Genomic DNA, 25956 nt, shown 5'->3' on the forward strand with positions numbered 1-25956 from the left:
GTAGATCCTCCTGCTGCTGCTTCCCTCTAAGCATTCGGCCATGAAAAACGGGGGTCTGAGGTGTACGACATATCAAACAAGATTCAGCATTTCCGCATAATTTGTCATTCAGATTGGACCAAGGTAAAGTAGATGTCTAATACTGTGTTTATAGTTTGTCTGGAGCCGTTTTTGTCTTTAAAAATGGTTTTGTGCAAGTCAGTGAATCATATAGCCAGCTAACGTTAGTAGCTAGCTTACTTAGCTGCATTAAACTACGGTTATTCTGTGTGAGATTACTTGCTAACTTTTTTTCCCTAGCAACCAAAGTTTATATAAACGTTATGTCACCTATATGACAGTTAAATACACAAAGTACAGTATAAAACTTATGGCAGTAAATGTGTGCGCTAACTAACTAGACTACTTCATGTTTATCTCGAAGTTAAGGGCTTTAAAACCCTTTTTCAGGTGTATAAAAAGAAATTGAACTGCTACAGGAGTTGTAATTATCTAAACAAACGTGTTAAACGTACAAACCATGCTTTCTTTCTGACATGAACAGTCACGCCAGTGTCATTGCACCACTGTGTAGTATATTCCTCTGCCACCTTTTTTTTTAAACAAGTATTGTGTGAGATTTTAAGTTCTTGCTTTTTATTTTTTGTGTTTTTCTTCCTTACATATTAGGCTGGGTGTTTTGTGTTGCGACAGCTGACTAAATCAGTTTTAGAAAGGCGGGGCAGGGCAGTTTTAACGTTTTCATGGGTTTCATACCAAATCCCCCTCCTGCTGGATATTTAGTGAACTATTTTAGGCGTAGAAGCCGTTTTTTTAGACCTCATGTAGTGCACTTGTAAAGAGAGCATTGAGCCGTTTCAGACCAGACTTCGGGTTTCTGTCAGAAGCCCCTTGACAATGTGTTTTTTCCTGTATACACCTTACTCAGAATACGTCTTGAACTAGATAACCTGTATGTAACTGTGCGAGAGATGCTCAGAATGTTGATTTAAGCTTAGGTTGATAGAAGTTTGTCTTAGGCTACCTTATTTTTATGTAAAAGTGTACACACTGCAGTCCTAACATAACCTTGAAGGATGTGAAACAGCTCTCATGACAAAAAAATGGGCGTACAATCTAAGCTTGTATTTGTTAATCTTGACTTTGATAAAGCGTAACCTTGAGGCAAACAGTTTAGCGTTTTGGTACGACTGATTTTAAAAAGCATTTTCCATCTGATGTACAGCGCTTATGGGTGAAGAAGAAGTGAAAGCACCCTTGTGCCACAGCGGTTCCTGCTTTTGTTGAGAATAAGAGCATCAGGCTCAGTGTAGGGGGAATCAGGAAGTAAGCTGGAAAAGCCCACAGTCATGATGTCCAACATTTCCCCTCTGTTATTTATAGTGTTTCCCTTCATTATGACGTATTTATTCTTTTCCTCTGTACTAGAATGCTGGGGAGGTGAGACAAGGACAGATCCATCTTCACAGGCACACAGGCGTCTGTCATTCCATCATCAGTCGTTCCATCCTCTATCCTAGCCTTTCTCAAGTGGGGTGCCGTCAAAAAATTATATATTCGCATCTCATTATCTGTAGCCGCTTTATCCTGTTCTACAGGGTCGCAAGTAAGCTGGAGCCTATCCCAGCTGACTACGGGCGAAAGGCAGGGTACACCCTGGACAAGTCGCCAGGTCATCACAGGGCTGACGCATAAACACAGACAACCATTCACACCTATGGTCAACTTAGTCACCAGTTAACCTAACCTGCATGTCTTTGGATTGTGGGGGGAACCGGAGCACCCGGAGGAAACCCACGCAGACGCAAGGAGAACATGCAAACTCCACACAGAAAGGCCCTCGTCGGCCACGGGGCTCGAACCTGGACCTTCTTGCTGTGAGGCGACAGCGCTAACCACTACACCACCATGCTGCCCGCATTATATATTCTAACATTGAAATAAATAAAATGAATTAAAATTCCAAAAAACGATAGTTACACTAATGCAGATCATCGCCGACTTATGCATCATCAAAATTTGTCTCACGGCCCCCTTTCCCATGTCACAACATCACTGCTGGGGTCAGCGTGGGGTCAGTGTATGGTCAGCATGACTGCGTATATTTTATATGGGGGTGCCTTGAGAATTTGCATACTTCTGAAGGGTGCTGTGACTGAAAAAAGGTTGAGAAACGCTGCTCTATCCAGTCACGCAGATATCAGAAATGACAGAACACTTACCCTTGAAGATTGTCTGACTATATTTGTAATGATGGCATGAGTTAGCAGCCTGTGTTATCATGAAATGAGCAAACTGTACACTTTGGCTCTGCACTGTGGCAGCTAAAGCAGCTAGGGTGCTGACTGAAACCGAGGGAATGTTTGTAGTCCAGGCTGAGTAGTTGTTGTACAAAAAATGTCTGATTATGTTCCCAAAAATGTGATCTGTTTGTAGTTGACTGTACAGCTGCACAAGGGACGCTTACTCAGAATTGCACGAGGGAATTAATGAGGTCATGTAGGGTCGGTGAGCCTTGGCTGAATTGTGTCTCCACAAGGATGCAGGAGAAATTTCCCAATAAGGTTAAAAAGTTGAGAAGTCGCCTCATTGGAAAGGCTTGTTGGTTTTTGTTAGTGACTTTTTACAATCATTACGTAAGAAGTGTTCAAATAGTGCTGGTATCAGGGGTGATAGCGTTCCGGCGCCGCGCCGGATTTCCGGCGTACCGTGGCTGGGGGAAAAAAAAAAATCTAGTTCGCCCATTGTCCTGTGTCATTCTGAGATGCGCAGATAGACAGTAAAGGGAATTCCGAATTCCCTTTACTGTCTATCTGCGCATCTCAGAATGACACAGGACAATGGGCGAACTAGATTTATTTATTTTTCCCCAGCCACGGTACGCCGGAAATCCGGCACGGCGCCGGAACGCTATCACTCCTGTGGTATAAATACACACCTTTTGACACTGAGTGCGTTTATATGCACATAGAGAAAATCGAATTTCTGCCGTTACTCGACTGAAATCGAAGTTCTGAATGCCATGGATACACCTTAGCTAGGCTGAAATTGAACCGAACTTGATTTCTCGTAATTGAGCTACACGACCTAGATTATGCGATTTTTGCCGAGCTACTTAGTGCATGTAACCCTATTGAGCTACGTAGTCGAGCTACTTACTTCAGCACTGCCCCTTCCGAAAGTGACGAGTGACGAGACCACAAGCGTGAAACACAACAGCCTCGGTCGGCATGACAACAGTAGTAGCGAGCAGCAGAAGAGGTCAGGAGGAACAAACGAAGAAGAGAAAATGACGAGCAGAAACGTGCACTTCTGGAGCAATGAGGAGACAGAGTTCATGTTCATTCAGCTTAAGGAGTTGAATATATTAAAATTCATGGACGGGAGAAAAACGCGCAATGGAAACCACGGAACTGATAACTTTGTTTACACTCTTGAATAGCTCTTCATGACGACAACCGGAAGTGTACCAACACGATGGGGCGTGTAGCGCCACCTGTGGCTCGGGTGCACAATGTACCTCACACAATAGCTCGATTTCCTTGTGTGCATGTAGGATTGGATTTCTCTGGCACCCCTGCTGGGACCCTTTGCTCGATTACCGACAGCAGCTCGATTTGGATGTGCATGTAAACGTACTGAGTGTTGACAAATGAGACTTTTCATATATCCACATGTGATTGATACTACAGGTTGGTATGGGGAAAGGTTTTTCTGAAATCAGAATATTGCGCAGTAAAATCCTGGAACAAAATTATTGGTGTTTTTAAGTTTTAAACACCTGTTAAATATCTGGATGGCTGTGAATCATGGTTGTAGATTTTGTTTAGTTCTTCTCATTGATATTCCCTATTTGTTTGCTTCCAGTTGACTCGCACGGTAATTTGATTACCACAGATTGAGCATTTACAGGCTCTTTTACTCCTAGGCAGATGTGTTTTGTGGTGGAGGAAATTGAGTCATTTTATTCTGGAAAAATTATTGTATTGGATATAAGCCAGCAGTGTGACTTGGTTTCTTATTTTATTGGAAAGTCATATATAGATATTTTTCACGCACCAGTGTAGCTACATGTATAGACCCTTCCCACGTGACGTCACGACAAACGCGGCCGCCATTTTGGACATGAACTACCAGTAGTCTACCACAGCCAACAACGAGGAACGATGGCGAAGCATCGAAAGGAATATAGCCATCAAAGAAAGTTTTTACTTTCAGCAAGACTTCCATCATGCCATTATATTGTTGTGCACCTGGATGTAGTAACCATCAACACAAGGCAAGATTTATCATTTTATCGGATCCCGACAGATGCTGACCGACGGAGAAGATGGATGGTCTCTAAAATATTGGCAAAATGATGTTTATTGACATAGCAATCATGTGTAACGGGAAGCATTTGCATATCCGAAGTGTTTACATCAAAGATAAAATAAACCGATATGACAATGACTGCTGCTGCCAGGTTGGGGGGACAAACTAGTAGAAAGGAAGTGTGCCAAAAGTGCCAACACACTTCCTTTGTGGTCGATTCTGCTTTAAGGTAAGATGCATTTAATTATTCGTCTGCTGTGGGTTTGGAATCGGTAGCCTGACCGATTCGTTCATGTTTGTGGTGCCATTTGTTTGTTGACGCGTGTTGAAATGGAAGATTGGTTGTTGACATGATTTCCAGTGATGCTTTGGTGCTGCTGTGGATCAGATGTGTTGAGTAGCCTGACTGTTTTTTTTTTTTTTCTTGCGTGTGGTATCATTGTTGACGCGAGGTTGTTTTTTGAACATGCCAATGCGGACACGATTTCCCCTGATGAGTTATGACTTCAGATGCGATGCGTGTGTGGAGGTGTGGAGTCCGCGTGATATGTGCGTAAGATAGGCTTCTCATATGTTTGGAGATCCGCGCTCTGAGACAAGCGCAAGCACCCCCCCCCCGAAAATATCGGCATAGTTCGAACACTGGGTTGGAGAAAGTAATGGCAAATAGTGAGTGCACAAACCATAGAAGGTAAACTGTACACAGCGCCAGGGCAGTGTGATGGTATGTCTACTTTTAGGCCAAGTTTACATTAGACCGTATCTGTCTCGTTTTCTTCGCGGATGCACTGTCCATTTACATTAAAACGCCTGGAAACGGGAATCCGCCAGGGTCCACGTATTCGATCCAGATCATGTCTGGTCCGGTGCTGTGTAAACATTGAGAATACGCGGATACGCTGTGCTGAGCTCTAGCTGGCGTCGTCATTGGACAACGTCACTGTGACATCCACCTTCCTGATTCGTTGGCGTTGGTCATGTGATGCGACTGCTGAAAAACGGCGCGGACTTCCGCCTTGTATCACCTTTCATTAAAGAGTATAAAAGTATGAAAATACTGCAAATACTGATGCAAATACTGCCCATTGTGTAGTTATGATTGTCTTTAGGCTTGCCATCCTTCCACTTGCAAGTGGTAAGTGACTTGCGCACAGCGGCTCAGTCCCGAATCACTGCTCGTGCACTTCACTCGCGCGCGCTCTGTGAGCTGCGCAGGGCCGGAGTGCGCACCCTCCAGAGGGCACTCGCTGTTCAGGGCGGAGTGATTTGGAGCGCAGCCGCTGAGGAGGAAGCGATGAGCCGCACTGACACATTTCTCAACTTGCGTGCCGAATTAGTCATGTGATTAGCGTATCCGTGTATTGGCGTTGCTGTGTGCACGCTAATCGTTTTTAAAAACGTTAATCTGATGATCCGCTGATACGGTCTAATGTAAACCCCACCTTAGATTGTGTTAGCTTATCAATGAACACACTCGTCATTCGACGAGTTTCACGTCTTTACGACGGATACTTAAATGTGTGTTAGGTATTATTGTTGCAGTCTAAGCAGTCATTGTAGCAGCTAGATGAGCGAGAACCGAAAGGGTCTGTGCCATAAACCGTTATTTCTTCATGTCCAAAATGGCGGTCGCGTTTACGAAGGTCACGTGAGTGAAAAGGGTCTATATGACCAGAAGCTAGAATAATTGGCCCTTTCTGTGAAATTAAGTTTAATATGGTTTGTTATTCACCAGCAAAAACAGGCTACAGTCACACTACAGCTCGATGAAAATGAGGCGTTTGGTGGCGGCGCTTCCCTGAGCTTCGTGAAAGATTCTTAAACCCATCTGCGAGTATCCGCTGCTTAGTTCAGTGCATGCATTGAAATTTTTCGTGACATTTTTAGCCACTCATGAGGTGGAGACATGCCAAAAAACAACTCCTGAAGCTCAGAGAACATTTGTTGGGCATCACAAGATTGGTGGTGATGCTCCCAATTTTTCATTGCCAAAAGTATTCACAAATCCATCGTGAGCTATAGTGTAACTGTAGCCTAAGTTTACTGTAATGCTGTGTTTGAAGGTTTGACGTAGGTAATTTAATTACAAGATGCCCAGGTTTGGCTCCCCCAAGTTGTAAAAATGATCTATGATGTTTCAAGGACCTTTTTTAAATTAAGCAGTCCTTGAAGGATAAAAGTTTCACAAAGGATAGATAATTGAGAAATTTGCACTTTATTTAATTTTCAGTGACTGTTTTTGTGAAAGTCTGACTTAAAAATCCTGCTTTCATCTTATCTGTCCTTATCTTTTGTTTGTCATACTCGGACACATTTGCTAAAATATATTCAATCTTGATAAGTTTCTTGATGGCAATAATACGCATATTACCCTTTCCTCCACCAGAAATATGTAACATCACCAAGCATTCAACATGGTTTTTGGGAAACTCAGTCAAATATTTTGTGATGAGGTCTGAGGCACTCAGATTGTGGAATAGGTCTGTCTGATTTCATTAATCATAGTGTCTGGAATCTGCACTTTACGCAGGTTTGAGTTGTAGCACACAGAGAACTTGGATTAATCAGGAGTCTCCCTGACTTCAGTTCTTATCAGAGTGCCTTCGCCCTCTGGTCTTTTAAACAGTGCTCACATGATTGAGTACTCTCTCTGTAGGGGCCTGTGTTTGCTTTGTGTGTCGTAATTTCTTAAGAATCCTGCTGCATAATGAAAACTCTTAATGAGGCTTATTGAGTGTTGGGCTGCCTTCTGTCCTCATTCTTTTCAGTAAAAGACTGATGTGTGTGTGTGTGTGTGTGTGTGGACTCTTGTAATTGTGTCAGAGTGGTCTATGTGAGTGTTTTTGATGTGCTAATGCAGCAATCAGGCTGCAAGCGTTCATGTTCATCGCATTTTTCCGATGTCTTTCTGTGAGTGACGTGCCTGTACAAGTCTCTTGGGATTTTCTCATACAACAGTCTCTAGAATTTACTCAATAGTACAATAAAGGAAAAGCACCCAGTGAGCGACAGTTCTGCAGATGAAAACGCCTTGTTGATGAGTGCGGTCAATGGACAATGGCCAGACTGGTTGAAGCTATCATTAAGGCTACATCCTCACGACAACGGCAATGAGATTTAAAAAAAATATATCGCGTCCACATGGGCAACGGATCAGTAAAATATCAGGTACATATGGCAACGCAACGCTTGCTGAAAACGATGCAATACACATGCCACACCTCTAGGTGCGCTGTAAGATGGTCCCATCGGAGACACCACAACAATAGAAGTAAGGACGCATGCACTTAAACTATTATGCGCGAGACTTCATATTAGCCACAAAGTCAGAAAAATCTGTTCGTAAAATTGTTATAATGACCAAATACAATGAAAAGTATTTTTCCAGTCTCACCTGTGAAAGGTAATCCCATGTGATCTCGTTTGGACGGCAAACCTGTTGGTACAGTTAAACGCAGCACATGAATGAGGCATTTTTATTCTCCGCTTTGACCCATCCAATATGGCGGCGAGGATGACACATGATTCTATGCGGAAGGCGGCGTCTTTAATGGTCCGGAATAAATTGAATGCTACATGTTGATGGATTACTTTGTTCTTCTACGCCCTTTTTGAGGAATGTATTGTAGGACTTAAACCAACATCTGAAGAGGTGAGATCGCTCCTTTTTTTTCCCTATTTTTGCTGGCGGGATTGACTCTCTCACTTTTCACCATTACACAATAAATATTCACAGTGAAAATATTTTGTAAGCGCGTTTCATGAACCAAGTTGTAGGATTTGTTAACAACTCGCATCGAGTTCGTTACATTTCTACCCGGCGTGAAGCACATGTGGTTGTGACGTCATCGTAAACAAATCTGTTCTACTCATCCAGACGACTTTGCAACGGCGCCGTTGCCAGATCTTTCCACTCTGGAACCCATTCTCAAAAGATTTCATTTTGGGGCACCCAAAACGCCGGTGCCGTGTGGACGCCAGGCCGAAACGATAAACAATTTTATCAGATTCACCTGAATCCGTTGCCGTGTGGACAGGGCCTAAAGCTATGGATAATTCGGATAATCACTTTGTACAATTGTGCTGAGCAGAAAAGCATCTCAGAATGCAAAGTTAATCAAACCTTGAGGTGGATGGAATACAACAGCAGAAGACCACATCAGGTTCCACTTCTGCCAGCCAAGAACAAGAATCTGAGGCTGCAGTGGGCACAAACTCGCCAAACGGTTGAAGACGAGAAAAATGTAGCCTGGTTTGATGAATCTTGATTTCTACTGAGGTACACAGATAGTACAGTCAGAATTTGGCACCAATAGCATGAATCCATGGACCTGACCTGCCTTGTTTCAACAGTTCAGGCTGATGGAGGTGTTGTAATGGTGTGGGCAATGTTTTCTTGGCACGCTTTGTTGGTACTAGGGCTGCAACAATTCACTAAGAGATGATTCTATTTGATTCACGATTCAGACCATTCGATTCTGCAACTAAATATAAAGGACACACAAACCTCAGATTTTAAACTTTAACAAAATCCCATTGAAATTTGTCTGGAAAGATGAAAACTTTCCAAATGCTGACTAGGGAGCAGGATATATAAGTGTAAAATGCTTAAAATATACAAGAAGTTAAAATAAGGATATTTTGGCAACTTGAATTGATGAATTCCTGAGCACAGAGCAGTGAGTATCAGTCATGCTCACTCACAAATACCTTCCTCTTCAAAGATTTATTTAATATTTATGCATATTCATAACATTTCAATCAGTACTGTCAGTACACTAGTACAAGTAACAGTAGTAATTCAGCAACATGTAAAACTCCTTTTTTTTTTTTTTTTTTGTGTGTGTAACTTTGGCTCTAAACTCTAACTGATGACAGGTAAAGTAAATCACATCAGTCAGTTTTAACTGTCCCCGCTTCCTAGTTTTACTACTTTCGTAACACTTTCATTTCGGTGGCACTTACTTCGTTTACATCCACGTTGTTTTCGCTTTCAATGATTTGCGAGGTTTGTAGTTGACGCGCCCTTATACTTCACATCACCATAACGTGCGGTACGTTGCAATGTCCTTCATGTCTTCTCGAAACCCAAAATGTAGCCAAACTTTCGATTTAAGATGAGACGAAGGATCTTTAAGCTTGGCTTCCACCGTTTTGGTGCCCAGCAACAGCGTTGCGATGTAAAGTGTTGGCTTTTCTGGTCAGGCAAGAGCAAGGACCCAAACCAATCAAACTGCATGGTTTATTTAGAAGTAAAGCTTTGCTCTATTCCAGCTGATCACTTTCTTGCATCGATGTAAGTGTAATGGTTACGTGATAAGTGCGTTTATAAACCAGTAAAAATTAAAAATGTTGCTGAATCAAACCAAAAATACAACTACATAGATCAATAATTGGTACAGCAGGTATGAACTCAATTTTCGGTGCACCGTGATGAATCGTTGCAGCCCTAGTTGGTACCAATCGATCATCACATGTATGCCAGAGACTGAGTATTGTTGTGGAAAGTGCACCTGAAAAGTCTTCAGGAATTGCATGGTGTTATGTCAATATGGACCAGAATCATAAAGGAAAGTTTCACATATTGTGGAGTCCATGCAACAAAGAATTGAGGCTGTTTTGAGAGCAAAGGGAGGCCCTATCCAGTAGTAATTTTTTGTTCCTAATTAAGTGCTCCATGAATGTATGTGCAGTACTGTTTGCCCTTCAGTTGCTTTAAAAGTTACACCTCAGTTCTTTTTACTCTTAAGCCTAGGTCACAACCGGACGTACGATTTTTTTTTTTTTGGCCGTACGATTTTTGACGTTTCCCAAATTGCGGGGTTTTTTTTATTGTTCGTGGAGAAAGACGCACGTTGGCCGTAAGTTTGTCTTGCAACCTGAAAAAAACATAAGCGCCCGTAGAGTTTGTTTGACATGACAAAGAACCTCTGCGGCCAGTCTACGGCTCGAAAATCAGCACGTCACATGCGCGCCCTCCATGCGTTTTTTGCACGTAGACCGGCCGTAGGAGCATGTACGGCCGGTTGTGACCGAGGCTTTATATAATGAGCAAACTGCACCAGTGCTGCTGTGTTTGCCAACCAGTCTGCAGCAGGGGTCAACAAAGCAGCAGCTTTGGACAAGATTATTTTTGGGTCCAGGCTGTGGTTTTGTTTTTATCTTCATAGTTGCCTGGCAAAAAGAAAAAATAAAAACACTACTACTTTGACTATTGCAAAACACAAGTTTTCATTTAGTATATAGGTTATTCCAGGTGATCTGGTTAGCAGTGGAACTATTTTTGCTAGGTGTATTTATGTTTGTTGCGGAAGCAAACAGGATGTACTATAGAAACATTGTTAGAAGAGGATAATAATTATATGCCTTAGTTTCTCTTAGTCTCGAATAATGCTTTACCTTTCTTGCCAAATATTACAGTATTATGTTAGCTGTCACTTTTTAGCGTGCTCAGTTATGTTAATGGGCAAAACAAATCATGGTACTAGGCAAATACACTGGAGAGTTTATTTACTCCATAGACTAATGAGTTTCTGATTTGTCCACCCCTACTGTGAATTGGATTATAAATGCGTAAGTGACTGATTCTCCATTTTAGGCTACGTTTACATTACGTCGAATCAGCGGATCATCAGATTAACGTTCTTAAAACGATTCGCGTTGACACTAAAACCGTTAGCCGTGCACACAGCAACACCAATACGCGGATACGCTCGGCTCCGCAGGCATCCTGCGCTCCAAATCACTCCACCCTGAACAGCGAGTGCCCTCTGGAGGGTGCGCACTCCGGCCCTGCGCAGCTCACAGAGCGCGCGAGTGAAGTGAACAAGCCACGATTCGGGACTGAGCCGCTGTGTGTGTGATCTCAGTGCACATCACTTACTACTTGCAAGTGGAAGGATGGCAAGCCTAAAGACAATCATAACTACACAATGGGCAGTATTTACATCAGTATTTGCAGTATTTTCATACTTTTATACTCTTTAATGAAAGGTGATACAAGGCGGAAGTCTGCGCCGTTTTTCAGCAGTCGCGTCACATGACCAACGCCAGCGAATCAGGAAGGTGGATGTCACAGTGACGTTGTCCAATGAGACGCCAGCTAGAGCTCAGCACAGCGTATTCGCGTATTCTCAATGTTTACACAGCACCGGAGCTGATACGATCTAGATTGAATACGTGGACGCTGGCAGATTCCCGTTTCCCCGCTTTTTCAGGGGGGTTAATGTAAACGGACAGTGCGTCCGCGAAGAAAACGAGACAGATACGGTCTAGTGTAAACGTAGCCTTAGAGTCTAGCAGTGTAAAGTTTTTATTGATTTCTAATTAGTGCTTCAGACTTAATATTTGGGATACAGCTGCACTGATTTTAAACGGCGTGTGTTGGGCTAAAGTCAGAAAACCAGAACAACTGAATCAAAACCATCTCCGTGAGCCTGTCACTCCCAGTAAAAGAGGCGTGGTCTGTGAGATTGTCAGAGTGAAGGATACTGAGGTGGGGTTTACATTAGACCGTATCAGCGGATCATCAAATTAACGTTTTTAAAACGATTCGCGTGCACACAGCAATGCCAATACACGATTCGCGTGCACACAGCAACGCCAATACACGGATACGCTCGGCTCTGCAGGCATCCTGCGCTCCAAATCACTCCGTCCTGAGCAGCAAGTGCCCTCTGGAGGGTGCGCACTCCGGCCCTGCGCAGCTCACAGAGCGCGCGAGTGAAGCGCACAAGCAGTGATTCGGGACTGAGCCGCTGTGTGTGTGATCCCAGTGCATATCAGGCATGCGCGTCACTTACCACTTGCAAGTGGAAGGATGGCAAGCCTAAAGACAATCATAACTACACAATGGGCAGTATTTGCAGTATTTTCATACTTTTATACTCTTTAATGAAAGGTGATACAAGGTGGAAGTCCGCGCCGTTTTTCAGCAGTCGCGTCACATGACCAACGCCAGCGAATCAGGAAGGTGGATGTCACAGTGACGTTGTCCAATGACGACGCCAGCTAGAGCTCAGCACAGCGCATCCGCGTATCTCAATGTTTACACAGCACCGGAGCTGACACGATCTGGATTGAATACGTGGACCCTGGCGGATTCCCGTTTCCAGGCGTTTTAATGTAAACGGACAGTGCATCCGCGAAGAAAACGAGACAGATATGGTCTAATGTAAACTTGGCCTAAATTGTGTTCAGATTATGTATCAATAGCTATGTTTACATGCGGTATAAACTTTGTGAGCTCAGTAACGTTTTTACTTGGATTAAGGTGTATCCATAAATTTTTTTTTTTTTTTTTTTTTTTTTTTTTTTTTTAATTCCACTTAAGTCCGTCATATTTATTAACATTATTAATCAGCAATAATGTAATTGTAGCTATTGATACTCAGGGTGCTTTCACATATGTTGCTTTTATCCCATCTAAGTGTAACCGTGGAATATTTTCCTCCTCAGTGCGGTTCATTTGGAGAGGCGAGAACACAGTAATCAACCTTGGGCCCCAAAAATAATCAGTTCAAGACCATCTGAGTGACGTAGTTTTGGTCCAGTTCTAGATGTGCAGTGCTAAACTGAGCGAAAGGACAGAACTGTAGTGCTGCAGGAAAGTGTTGTGTTATGGATATTTAGATCAGCAAAAAATGTGAGACACAATGTTTTAAGCTACTAATTTAGGGCTGTTTCTGTATTTTCTCCATGTTTGGTTGACCTTACTTTTTAAACTGTCCTTTCTGACGGACCTGACTCCAAGACTGGCCTGTTCGGATAATACATTTTGAACGTTTGCTGCAAAATACTGAAACCATCTCCGTGTTATCAGGAATATTACCACCAAATAAGCCACTGTAGATGGAAGCGTTGGGATTAAATACTTCATTGCTCCCTGTTAAGTGCATTCTTGTGTAAAATGTTGCTGGTCTGTGTGATGTTTTGAGGATCTGTTACGTAGTTACCAAAACAATGTCGCACTGTTGATTTGTTGTCAAGGATGTAAATGTGTGTTTATGTTCATTAGGAGGGAACTAGAAGCTGCTGCTGATTCATGATAATATTGCTCAGAGGTGTGATGAATCAGCTAAAGCAGACACACAGGCTCATCATCAGTCGTCATTCCCCCCCCCCCCCCCCCCAAAAAAAAAAAAAACGAGAGAGAGAGAACCTGGCTGGATTTTTTTTTTTTGCGCGCTGTAAGGGGATCTCCTGACTGTGCTGAATATATGGTCACCTTTAAAAGCCAAGGTGCATGTGCATGTTGGATTTGCAGCAATATTCGAGGGACTAATTGTGAAGTGGCAATAACTTGATATAGACCAGCACTGAAATTACCTTGATCTGCACATTGACCAGGCTTACCTATTTTATCTTGGAAAAAGAAATGGGGAAAGTAGAAAAAAAGTCACAAAAATATTCTGAGAAGAGTGAGCAAACATCAGATAAACAGTAAGCACTGTCGCTAAGCTTCCTTTTAGATGATGGTTGACTAATTGTTCATAGCGGATTTGTCAGTTGATTATTTGCATGTTGTGTGTTTTTTTTTTTTTTTAAATTCTGTATTCAATTATTTTGTTTTACAAGTGAATCAATGGGTGTAGCCAGAAATATAAACTTGGTGATGTGTAGAGAAACCACATTAGGTTTACTGAAGCCCAAACCAAAAGCCCTAGTCTGTGTTCACATCGATACCACATGCCAAAGCAATAAGTGTTAATGCTAATGCCAACTAAAGCTACACCACCACTTTAAAGAAACAACTCGTCACACTTTGCTAAATACGTGTGAAGCAAGAGGACTGCTACCACCAGCAAACACAATTAAGTCACTGTTAAGTACAGTAAACATGAAAGAATAAGCAACCTGCCTTTTGAGCACAGCCAAACAGCAGGGCTCTCTTTTAAACCAAAGAACTAATTGCTCACTCGACCAGTGAGCATAGTCGAGAAATCTGACACAGATGCCTCATGCCCTTTGGTTACTTATGGCCCTTTTCCACTACCCTTTTTCAGCTCACTTCAGCTCGCTTCAGCTCACTTCAGCCCGACACGGCTCGCGTTTCGACTACCAAAAACCAGCACGACTCGGCTCGTTTCAGCCCTGCTTAGCCCCTAAAACTCGCACCGTTTTGGAGTGGGGCTGAAGCGAGCCAAGCCGTGCCGAGTGAGGTTGGGGGCGTGAGCAGACACTCCCCTGTGCACTGATTGGTGAGGAGGAGTGTCTTCACATGCCCACACACGCCCCGCGAGCGCGCTGGGATCTGTAAACACCGCAAACCCGGAAGGAGAAGAATTATGAATTACGAGAATTTCTGAAGCCTTATGCGCCTCGCCTCATCTATACGCTCTTGCCAGTATCTGTTGGCGTTGTAGGTGACGACAAGCCACAGCACCAAGACCAGCAACACTAACGACTCCATGTCCTCCATGTTTATTGTTTACTATCCGGGTCGTGAGACTACCGCTTAAAAGCTCACTGAATCAGTGACATACAGAGCATCGTGGACGAGTTCGCGGAGCGCAAGGCTCGTCGTATGCCCTTCAAATAATGCGCGCAGTAGGCTATTGGTGTTTTATTATGAGCCATGTACAGTATGTCGCCGAATGTTTTTTTGTTTGAGTTACATGTTCGTTTGAAGGACTTAATGTACAAAATAACATAGTTGCACCCCGTAGTGTTGAAATTGGTAAACACAGTGCATTCAGTGAGGTTTGCACCGCCCTCCTTTTATTTCTGACTCTTCCTGTCACCGTTGCAACCTCTGAGCGCTCATTCGTATGCCCTTCAAATAATGTGCGCAGTATAGGCTATTGATGTTTTATTATGAGCCATGTACAGTATCCTAATGTTTTTTGTTTCTGAGTTACATGTTCGTTTGAAGGACATGATGTACTAAATAACATAGTTGCACCCGGTAGTGTTGAAATTGGTAAACACCGCAGTTGCGGACATTTTGTAGCCTAAAATGATGTTATGATAAGCTTTAATAAAGGGCCCGGTCATTTGCCCCGCCCCCGGCCCGGCTCTGACTTGTTCCGCCACTGTCACTGATGTCACTGTTTGCGCTGCTTAACGACATCACGTGACGTCCACCCACTTTCGCTAACTCCACCCAATGTGTCCACCCACTTCCAGCCAGCACGGTTCAGCGCGGTTGTAGTCGAAATGCAACTCCAACAGCCCCACTCAGCTCGACTCAGCACGGCACGGCTCAGCCGCGTTTGTAGTGGAAAAGCGGCATTATAAATCCAAACAGTTCTGGTAGTTGCATTTTATCAAATGTTTTATTTTTTGGACTTAGCCTGGAGGTGTTTTACCATAGCCATGCTATCCATATTCTATGGATTAGAGGGGTGTGTACATAATTATATATAATCAATCAATTAATTAATTTAGTGTCAATTTGCCAATTCCCTCCCACCCGCGAGCTCTAACTGCACCCCAGGGATAGTGAAGGCTGCCAGATGATTCCTCTGAGATATCGCCATCCTTTTGGGATGTTGTTCATGTTGCATTACAGGGCAGCGTAAAACACCCTGGAGGAATGTGCTATCTGCCTTCTGCCACATACTTAAGCTTACAGAAATTCACAATTTGCCAGTGTCACTGTGATTGACAGAGTATGCCATCCCTCCCACACAGTGGGCACAGACAGTCAGTTTGGCTGTGGCATTGTTAGGATTTAAAGGTCATAGGCAACAGTCTGAGGTGAAACGTAGAATATCAACTTTATTGTCTAGAAGAACGACCCAAAAAGCGAATTCAGTCTTCCTAGTGTCTAATTTGCACCCTAAAATTGAATAAACCGATTAAAATATACTGTTTTGCCCAATTTCCGAAGGTTTGTTTACGTCTCACTTATGCACACTTTCACTGCCAGGGGACCGTCGTCATGACGTCATTTAAGCCAAACAGACTGGGAGCAGTTCTGTGTTTACTTGCGAACCAAGCACACGTGTATGGACTTTGGTTGTGAGAGGTTGTGTAAAGTGTCTGATAGCAATTTTGAAGTAGGAACTCTCCAAATTTAAATATCGAGACGTGAAACCATATATGTATGAACCTATGGCCATTGCGAAGCAATCGGTGAATGTGGCTCACTGGGTTGACCGTGCGGCCTCGGAATCGGACAGCGACTCGGCCGACTCTGATCAGTGACGCCGGACCTCAACAAGACTCTTGCCCAAATGATTTATCCTGGTAGTTATGATAAATTCTTACTTTCGTCGTAATACTAAATAAGAGCCCTTTTGAAGAATAATTAAACCGCCCTCCCTAGTGGATATAGGGAACAGTTACTGGACAGTGCGCTGGTAGGCCATGTTAGTAACACGTGAATTTCCCCGATGTGGGATGAATAAAGTGAATCTAATCTAGCCTGCCATCCACGGCATTATACTGTTTATAGCCTACTCTAAGCGAGGAAATATCCCTTTGTCTCATTTCCACAATGATTGTACAGGATCCCTCGGGATTCTTGACTTGTCAATTGCAAGCAAAAGTAAAAATGTTAAGCTCCTTTTTGCTTGAGCTTTGCTTCTCCATTTCTTCTTTGACTGCTTGATTTTGTTTCATGCGCACAATCCACTCTCTCTGCCTCATCTCCTCTTCTGGAAAAAGCCAACCCTCTCGCTCCGCCTCGTCTCCTCTCTCGGAAAAAGGTAAAACCTTCTTCCTGAACCGGTCCCATTGTGACAGTTTACTGCACAGCAATAAGGCATGAATTTTCTTTGGAAATTCCTGAACGCACGTCTGCACTCAAGCCGAACGGCAATGTAAGTAAACGGAAGTGGACTCAAGTCAAGCGGTTTGTTTGTCTTAAATGACGTCACGCACCGAGTGGTCACGAACATAGCCGAACAGAAATTCGCCACGATCCGCGCTAACTTATTTTAATTATTACTTATTAACAATACTTCTTGGGACCAGAAGAAAATTACAGAGGGTTTTTTAACACAGCCTTTCTCAACCGGGGTGCTGTCTGGCTTCGTTAGGGGTGCTGTCAAAAAATTATATATTCTAACATTGAAATAAATAAAATGTTGATCATCGCCGCCTCATGCATCATCAAAATTTGTCTCGCGGCCCCCTTTGCCATGTCACAACGTCACTGCTGGGGTCAGCGTATGGTCAGCATGACTGCGTATATTTTATATGGGGGTGCCTTGAGAATTTGCATACTTCTGAAGGGTGCTATGACTGAAAAAAGGTTGAGAAACGCTGTTTTAGCATATACAGTTTCAAATATGCATAAAATTTAAAACCGTTGCCTATGAGCTTTAAACTTGTGATCTTCCAGTGATTGGGTTAATGTTTTCTGTTGCACCACTCAGGAGCTCCATATGTTAGTGTTTTGGTATTTATTATTATTATTATTATTATTATTATTATTGTTATTATTATTATTATTATTATTATTATTATTAAAAAGTGTACTTTTATCTTCAGATTGCTTGTTGGATTTTCTGGTTAGTATTGGTGGCAGCTTTGCTGAGCTGCAAGGTGCAAACTGCTTTAGCACTGCAGAAATATGCTGTGATAAATGCTGATTGCAATGGACAGAATGTTTTATGTAAAAAGATATTCCATGAAATCAAGTCATACATGAGGTGGTAGCCGACAAGGCGCATAGTGCTGAGTTGACTATAAGCCATGTACAAGATTTGTTTTATTCTGTCCACAGTTATTCCACTCAGTCACTGAATTTTTAGAAGCAGAGCATTTTTATTTTTTGCAAATTCAATAAATACAAACTTTTTATACAAAACGTCTGACAAAATCGCTTCTGCTTAGAATGTGAACAAACTGATGAAATAAGAGTAGCAATTTGTGAAAAATGCTATAATAATTCCTGAAAAATAAGACACGTTGTTACCATCAAATACTTTTATTCCATATTTTGTTGCTCTTGTATATTTTGGGGGATTTTCTTTTTGAATAGAGTTTTTATTTCATCCTTGGTTGGTTCAGCAACATGCTCCGCTATTTATTATTTTTCTTTACTCATGGTATGTTAGCTGATTATCCTATTAGTATTGTAGCCAATCAGAGCGTGAGATTGCTCATTTCCAATGAACGTGGATAGAATAAATATATAAAAATCAGAGATGTCCACAAGCACCGGCGACTAGTGGTTTTCTCCACCTACGCAAATGGTGTGCACCGGCTACTCGATCCCAGAGGAGGGGGGAAAAAAACAAAAAACCTTGCCTTTCAATGTTCAAGTGACTTTTATATCATCTCCACTGCCCATAATTTGCTGCCAATCCAATTATTTCACCATTAAATTGTCTTTGATTCTGGTCTAGCAGACACGCACTGCTAGACCAGAAAATTTCATGGTGAAATAATTGGATTGGCAGCAAATTATGGGCAGTGGAGATGATATAAAAGAATAAAAAGCCCCCCCCCCCCCCCCCCCCACACACACACACACACACACTAGCACACCCTTGGTGTGTCATGGTGGCTTTACCACTGCAAATTCCACAGCCACCTACTACTTTTTTTTTTTTTAAAAGCCGGCTACTTCAGATTTTCTGGAGAACCCTGTGTGTGTGTCGGCTCGGTTTTCCCTTTCAGGCGCTCTCGTTTTCTGTTAGAATTTGGTAAAGAAAAAAATATATTATTTACCAGCTTAAGGTCGGTCCGTATGGTGAAATGTATTTTTTATATATAATATATATGACACACACACCAGCTGGGAGGTCCGTATCGTGAAATACCATGACCCAAGGTCTTGAAAGTACTGACCGAGGTCACGGTATTTCACCATACGGACCGACCTTAAGCTGGTAAATAATATATATTTTTTCTTTACCAAATTCTAACAGAAAACGAGAGCGCCCGAAAGGGAAAACCGAGCCGAGCCACCATTTTGAATCCTCATTCACACCTTTCTCCTCAGTATACAAGTGCACTTCCATGGCAGGGAAAAAAAACTACATTTTGCCACCTATATTTATACAAATAGGAGTCACTCAGGATTCAGCCATGTTTTTGCTCAACCAAAGTTATACAGTATTATGAACTCGATGCGAGTTGTCAACAAATCCTATAACTTGGTTCATGAAACGCGCTTACAAAATATTTTCACTGTGAATATTTATTGTGTAATGGTGCAAAGTGAGAGAGAGAGAGAGAGTGAGAGAATAGCCCTTAGGGCAGAGTCTTTAGTCCAAACACTGCGGAAGCAGTGCCAAACTGCGCACCACCCGTGCACTTTCCAAAAACAAAAACAATCCCGCCAGCAAACATAGGAAAAAAAAAAAAAAGGAGCGATCTCACCTCTTCAGATGTTGGTTTAAGTCCGACAATACATTCCTCAAAAAGGGCATAGAAGAACAAAGTAATCCATCAACGTGTAGCATTCAATTTATTCCGGACCATTAAAGAATTCTGGAGGATATCAGAATGTTGGCATACCAGCTTCCATCTACCCCCATTCATTCCTCTCTCTCTCTCCATCTACCCCCATTCATTCCTCTTTCCGCGTCTTTCGTTTTACGCTACTGATTAATAATCAAAACTTTGTGGCTGATGCTACAGAAGAAGGGGTTTATGCGCATGTGTCTACTTCTTCTATTGTTCTGGTGTCTCCGATGGGACCGTCTTACAGCGCACGTAGAGGTGGCATGTGTATTGCATCGTTTTCAGCAAGTGTTGCGTTGCCATATGAACCTGATATTTTACTGATCCGTTGCCCATGTGGACGCGATATTTAAAAAAAAAAAAATCTCGTTGCCGTTGTCGTGTGGATGTAGCCTTACTTTGTTGTGAACTAAAACAACTGTTCTGAGATCATCTGAACAAAGTGGTATTCTTGGCTTTCAGTCACGTGAATTTTCTTAGCAATTTCACAGCTGGTGGTCAAGCAAACCAAAATGGCTGCTGTAGTGCAAACAACTAGCGATAACTTATCAGAGTATGCTCGTAATCTAGATGCCACTGCTGGCTTTAGATATATTCAGGAGATTGCTGTGTGCAATAGAATCGACCCTACAGTCTGGGAAAGAAGGATTTGTCATACAATCTTGAAAACTACCCTTCAAGTCGAGTTCCCTGGTATCTCGAACTATCTGGTGTTGCAGACATCCTTCTGCACCACAAAACAGATGAAAGCGTGGAAGAGTATGGAGGCTTACAACCTTTTTTTTTTTTTTTTGTATGTGGCTGGGTAAAGGACCTCGGTATCAAGTTGCTGCCAAATGAATCCTGTCTTGTTTTTGCCCATGTAAGTATGTTGTGTGGTGTTTTTATTTTATTTTTATAAAGCTTTTCGTTTGCATCTTTACAACGAAGCGCTGCAAGTTGAAGTGTAAACAAACAGTTTGCTTGATTCTCACTTGTGTTCGCTCTTATCACTCAGTAAATCATTCACAAAGATCATCAGAAACCCCTTTTAAAGACCTGGATCTTAGTTAAACAAAACGGAGAAGTGATCACGCCGCATTGTAATTATATGGCTGGGTAAGAATTTTGTTGCAACCTTCATGCATATGGACTTTATTATTCGTGGTTGTTTTGATCACTTGCACTTACTGAAAGACTTGTTGAAAAGACTGCTGGGACACCCTGTTAAAGAAAGTGAGGCGTGTTGTTTTCAGTATGGCAGCCATTGAGTGAGGAGTAAACAAAGAAACAGCTGGGAACTTTAGCGCTTCATGACTAAAAAAAAGTACCATAAAATAAGACACCGCAAGAAAAGTACTTGGAAAACACTAAGGACATAGCTGAAAGGGATATACAAACCTTTCACCAAGTGATCACTGCAAACTTTAGCATGCTTCAACTCGGCTCCCTTCAATTTCAGTAAGAGGTTCAAAAGCCACCTTTCTTGGCGTCTTTTTGTGAAATCCTGTGTTCGTTCCCCCCCCCCCTTTTTAAAATAGAAATTAGTTCATGGGGAACCGTGAAGAAACGTTTCAGTTTCACGGTTTGATTGATTCAGACAACCTAAAACAACGCAAGCGTAAGGTATTTTTCATGTGAGCAATGCACCTTCTTCGTACAAACTCTGTCAACTGAGCTTTGGTAGACCACCAGCTAAAGTTTTGAATAACTAATGAGAGGGCTGTGACATCACGTGAAACCAAGAATTGGTCTAGTTCCAAACGTACTTTAACATGATTGCAGTTTGAAAGAGATTTGACCCTGAATTGCTGCAGGAAGTGAAGAGAACATGCTGTATTTTTGGGTCACAGGCCATATATTTTGTAGATACGAGCTGTTAAAATGCCCTGTGAAAAAGAAACTAAGCTGAAGTGTTGGAGAATTATTTAAATATTTGCATTAACTGAAATACTAAAGTGCCAAACGTGGTTCAAAAATGCTTGAAACCTGTTATTTATATAGAAGCTTCTCTAAATTGTTTTTTTATTTAATTCGTTTTATTACAAGTGTTCGTAGTGCTTAGTAAATTTAAGTGATTATGAGCACTTGCCAAAGCTTTACCTTTTTTCATCAATGTGTTTTATAACAATTTAATGAAAGGGTTTTGTCTATGCTTTCAAGCCTTTTTTTTTTGCTCCCCCCCCCCCCCCGTATTTATTTATTTATTTTTCTCCCCCCCAGCCCTGAGACCTCCTACCGTACTTGCCCCAGGAGAGAAAGAGATTGATTGATTGATTTTATTTATTTAGGAGCGGGTGCATTTGTGAAAAGAAGCCACGTCAAAGACGAATAGGTGTGAAAATGCCTAGTTGGGGCAGCTCTGCTGGGAGCTGACGCTGCTTTGGATGACTTGGAGCATCTGAGGTGGATAGGAAATGGTGCTTGAATGGAGGTGGATGAGTGTGACAGAGGAGTCTCTGTCAGCAGTGTTCCACTGCAGTGCTCATCCAACAGCAACGGAAAAGCCTCCCAATGGGTGTGCTCTGACTTACAAAACCTGTGTGTGTGTCTCTACAGCTGCATTAGGCCAAGTTTACATTAGACCGTATCTGTCTCGTTTTCTTCGCGGATGCACTGTCCGTTTGCATTAAACCGCCTGGAAACGCCGGGAAACGGGAATCCGCCAGGGTCCACGTATTCAATCCAGATCGTGTCAGCTCCGGTGCTGTGTAAACATTGAGATACGCTGTGCTGAGCTCTAGCTGGCGTCGTCATTGGACAACGTCACTGTGACATCCACCTTCCTGATTCGCTGGCGTTGGTCATGTGACGCGACTGCTGAAAAACTTCCGCCTTGTATCACCTTTCATTAAAGAGTATAAAAGTATGAAAATACTGATGCAAATACTGCCCATTGTGTAGTTATGATTGTCTTTAGGCTTGCCATCCTTCCACTTGCAAGTGGTAAGTGATATGCGCTGGGATCACACACACAGCGGCTCAGTCCCGAATCACAGCTTGTGCACTTGACTCGCGCGCTCTGTGAGCTGCGCAAGGCCGGAGTGCGCACCCTCCAGAGGGCACTCGCTGTTCAGGGCGGAGTGATTTGGAGCGCAGGATGCCTGCGGAGCCGAGCGTATCCGTGTATTGGTGTTGCTGTGTGCATGCAAATCGTGTATTGGTGTTGCTGTGTGCACACTAATCGTTTTAAAAACGTTAATCTGATGATCCGCTGATACGGTCTAATGTAAACATGGGCTTAGTGTATCTGCTATCAGGCTCACTGATAGCAGATACACTTCCAGAAAAAACTTACTGTCCCACACAAGGCTTTAATTTTTTTTTCTTGGAAACTTGCGCACTGCTGTAAATGAAATTTGAATACGTATTAAGGTTATGTTGCTTCAACGACGAGGGTCATTTCCTTCTTAACTTTTTTTTTTTTTTATGAGCATGACAATCTTTGTTTCATCATCCCAAAAGACATCCTTTTCCCCATTCATTCTCCTCATTTCCATCTAAAAGTATCTGACCAAGCATGTTTACAGTATATTGTTGGCCTTTAGGCTAGAAATTTCCTCAGTTTGGTTGACCCTCTCACATATGTCGTAAAACACCGTCTCTAGGGCCTCTCTTCCAGGAGATTTACATCAAACTTTGTGTTTTGAGTTGGGCTGTGTCAGTGTATGTGTGAAGACTATACACTGCCTCAAGGTCGTGCTGTGGTGATGGTTGCTAAGCCTGTAAACACTTAGCCCATGTGACTGACTTGTATAAATAAGGTTATGAAGAAAAAATCTTTCCTCCTTCTTCCACTTTTTTCCACCTGCTTTTCCTCAAATACCTGGCTTTATGTAATACTGCTTTAGAAATAAAATCGTGGAAAGTATGAATTTCCCTGCTGCTACCCTGATAAGGTTCCGTCAGCGGGAGTGCAGGAAATTGTGTATGTGTGAGAGATGTCTGCAAGTGTTTATGAAGGTGTACTGTGTAAATCAGTGTTAAAGGGACAGGCGGTGCTGTAAGAATGGCAGGAATTTTCATCACTTCCTCTGGAAAAAATGTCTTGTGTCAAGGCAGTGAGTGATGTGTGTTCATGTGACTGTGTCACTATTGCACACTCGTGAAATGTGAGGAGCAGATTTCCTCATCATTCTCATTTGTACACCAGTTTTGGCAGCATGCCTCTCAGCTACTGTGAAATAGTACCCTACAAATTCTGATCAGTCTGTAGCTCTGACACATTTGGCCCTTTTCCACTACCCTTTCTCAGCTCACTTCAGCCCGACACGGCTCGCGTTTCGACTACCTCAGAGCAGCACGACTCAGCTCGCTTCAGCCCTACTTAGCACCCAAAACTCGCACGGTTTTGGAGTGGGGCTGAAGCGAGCCGAGCCGAGTGGGGCTAGGGGCGTGAGGAGACGCTCCCCTGTGCACTGATTGGTGAGGAGGAGTGTCCTCACATGCCCACACACGCCCCGCGAGCACGCTGGGATCTGTAAACACCGTAAACCCGGAAGAAGAATAATTACGAGAATTTCTGAAGCCTTATGCGCCTCGCCTCATCTATACGCTCTTGCCAGTATCTGTTGGTGTTGTCGGTGACAACAAGCCACAGCACCAAGACCAGCAACACTAACGACTCCATGTCCTCCATGTTTATTGTTTACTATCCGGGTCGTGAGACTACCGCTTAAAAGATCACTGATGTCACTGTTTGCGCCGCCTAACGACATCACGTGACGTCCACCCACTTTCGCTAACTCCACCCAATGTGTCCACCCACTTCCAGCCAGCACGGTTCAGCGCGGTTGTAGTCGAAATGCAACTCCAACAGCCCCACTCAGCTCGACTCAGCCCAACTCCGCACGGCACGGCTCAGCCCAACTCAGCCGCGTTGGTAGTGGAAAAGCGACAATTGTCTGCAATTTCAAGGACAGACTAAAGAAGCCTAAAGCCATGTGTCATTTCAGTTATTTACTTTTTCTATATTATTTCTGACTGTACTGAGTGCATTAAGGGTGGGTTATTTTTTATTTATTTTTATTTTTTTTGTAGACAGGAACCTATTTAACTAACTGTAAACTTCCTCTGTACAGATTCTTTTCATGAACCTTTAAGTAAGTTCTGTAAAATTTTCTCTGGAGCCATAGAGCTTTTCTATTCCTGAAGTTTCCAGAACACTTTGGGTTAATCATTCATAAAGGTTTGGATTAAACCCATTAAATTTACATGACCAGTCAAACCAGCTAATAATTTTACAAAAAGTCAATAATCTGTGAATCTTATAAGCATGCACCGATACTGGCATCGGCCCCGATACTCCACTAATATACTCGTACTTGTCAAACAGTTGCCGATACCATGAACCGATACCAGTGCCGATACCAATGTTCCCCGCAGCGCTTTTTGTTCCATTCGAGAGAGGAAAAAAAAACTGAAGCATTGTTGAGCTCAGGCTTGAGCATAATATGATAGGCTATACCATGCGCCAATAGTGTTCCGTGAAGCGCCTTTTGCCAGCGTCCGTTCGAGGAAAAAAAGCCTCTCCCAGGAAAAAAATTGTAAATCTCAAGCATTGAGCGTAGGCTAATTTCGTCAGAAGACAAAAAAAATTGTTCGACAACAACCCATTTTTCCATGACGAAGATGTTTGCGTAGTCATGAAACAGTGCCGTCACAACATCTTTCCCCAACACTGTCATTTTAAACATCTCTCCACACTCCACTCCCTTTCGCTGCCATACGCAGATAGGCCTACGCTAAGATCCCCAACGTTGTCCTTTTTTAATGTTGGCTATTCGCCTAGGTAAGGGTTTTGTAGGACAGGCTACTCACTAACAAACAAATGAAAATCGGATTTTTGTATAGGTGAATCCAACCGGCAGAGTTTTTAAGTACGAATCCAACCGAGAGAGTGAAGAGTGAGAGAGAGAGAGAGCTTTAAGAAATGGCTGATTGAGTTTTCCAACTTGTTTCAGTTGAGGGCAACGCTAAGACCAAGGAAATTGACGTCCCATCTACAGGTATGGAGCTCCACGAGCACGGGACGCGATGTTGCAAATGGACAGCAATAGCGTGTGCCTAACAAGTTCTGCGACTGAACAAGAGTGTGCTCGAGGCATTCAACTCTCCTGCAGCACACAGCAGGATGTGCGCACATGCACATGAGAGGAGGGAGGGAGGGGGGGCCATATTTTAGTCTGCATTACTGGCGATGGAAATTAAATAATACATCGTCGCCGGCCGCCACTGTTATCTTGTGCGCTCTCTGTGATGTTGCGATGGTCACTGCTCCTGCCTTTCACGCCCTTGTCT

General features: G+C 42.8%; 1 protein-coding gene across 2 annotated transcripts in view; it reads left to right on the forward strand.

Annotated features, from left to right (window-relative positions):
* Positions 1–25956, forward strand: part of pacsin2 (protein kinase C and casein kinase substrate in neurons 2) — a 54674-nt gene continuing 28718 nt past the window's right edge. The window contains exon 1 of one of the 2 annotated variants that reach the window (XM_060903129.1): positions 1–123. The gene's annotated coding sequence lies outside the window, so the exon portion shown is untranslated. The remainder of the gene's footprint in view (positions 124–25956) is intronic. The other variant, XM_060903128.1, reaches the window with a different exon arrangement.

The sequence above is a fragment of the Neoarius graeffei genome, chromosome 21 (genome assembly GCF_027579695.1).
Source record: "Neoarius graeffei isolate fNeoGra1 chromosome 21, fNeoGra1.pri, whole genome shotgun sequence".
Lineage (NCBI taxonomy): Eukaryota > Metazoa > Chordata > Actinopteri > Siluriformes > Ariidae > Neoarius > Neoarius graeffei.